The 624-nt window shown below is 64.7% G+C and overlaps 1 protein-coding gene across 10 annotated transcripts in view; it reads right to left on the bottom strand.

The window, feature by feature from the left end:
* LOC111147209 (histone deacetylase 9) overlaps positions 1–378 on the bottom strand; it is a 926,500-nt gene extending 926,122 nt beyond the window's left edge. For 6 of the 10 annotated variants that reach the window (XM_022503101.1, XM_022503107.1, XM_022503103.1 and 3 more), the window contains exon 1: positions 341–358. The gene's annotated coding sequence lies outside the window, so the exon portion shown is untranslated. Of the gene's footprint in view, positions 1–340 lie in introns of all 10 variants that reach the window. The other 4 variants (XM_022503097.1, XM_022503098.1, XM_022503099.1 and 1 more) reach the window with 3 other exon arrangements.
* Positions 379–624: the final 246 nt, after the last annotated feature.

The following is a 624-nucleotide window of genomic DNA, read 5'->3' as shown; positions in this document are numbered from 1 at the left end:
GTGTGTGTGTGTGTGTGTGTGTGTGTGTGTGTGTGTGTGTGTGTGTGTGTTGGGGGGGGTGTCATGTCACCGACCCCTCGCCTGGGCAGGTCGTAGTCAATGTCTTTTTGCTCAGCAAAAGAAATCACCTGGCACTGAACTTAGGACAAAGGTTCCCTTAAACCCACCAGCCTCTGGGTTGGGAGACGCAAGGCAAGCTGTGTCGGGGTCCGGACTGGGATGCTGTTAACCTGGGGAATCCGAGCAGGGAATCCAGCGGTACATCCGAGGGACGCTTGGCCCCCAATTCCCAGGGCTTTCCCCGGGCACCAGCCGGGGACCGGGCTGTGGTGCCACTCACCTCCGCCCACTCCTGCTGAGGCTGTCGCGCCTTCCTTCGCCCCGCGCCGGCGACCCCCTAACTTCTCCCCCTTCTCCAAACAGCCATCTTTCGCGGAGAAGAGAATGGCGAGGCAGAAGCAAAGGGGTGGGGGGTGGGGGGTTGAAAGTTGACTCGGGGACCGCCGGTGCTCCGCCAGCAGGGACTTACCAGCCGCGACAGGCGCCGGAGGAGGAGACCGCGGTGAGGGCGGCGGGCGCGGCGGGGCCGGCTCGGTGCGCGCTGAGCGGTGTGCGGGACGCGCC

This window comes from Enhydra lutris, unplaced genomic scaffold, assembly GCF_002288905.1.
Source record: "Enhydra lutris kenyoni isolate GAN:26980312 unplaced genomic scaffold, ASM228890v2 scaffoldscaffold16, whole genome shotgun sequence".
Taxonomy (NCBI): Eukaryota; Metazoa; Chordata; class Mammalia; order Carnivora; family Mustelidae; genus Enhydra; species Enhydra lutris.
This window is presented reverse-complemented; position numbering and strand designations above follow the sequence as displayed.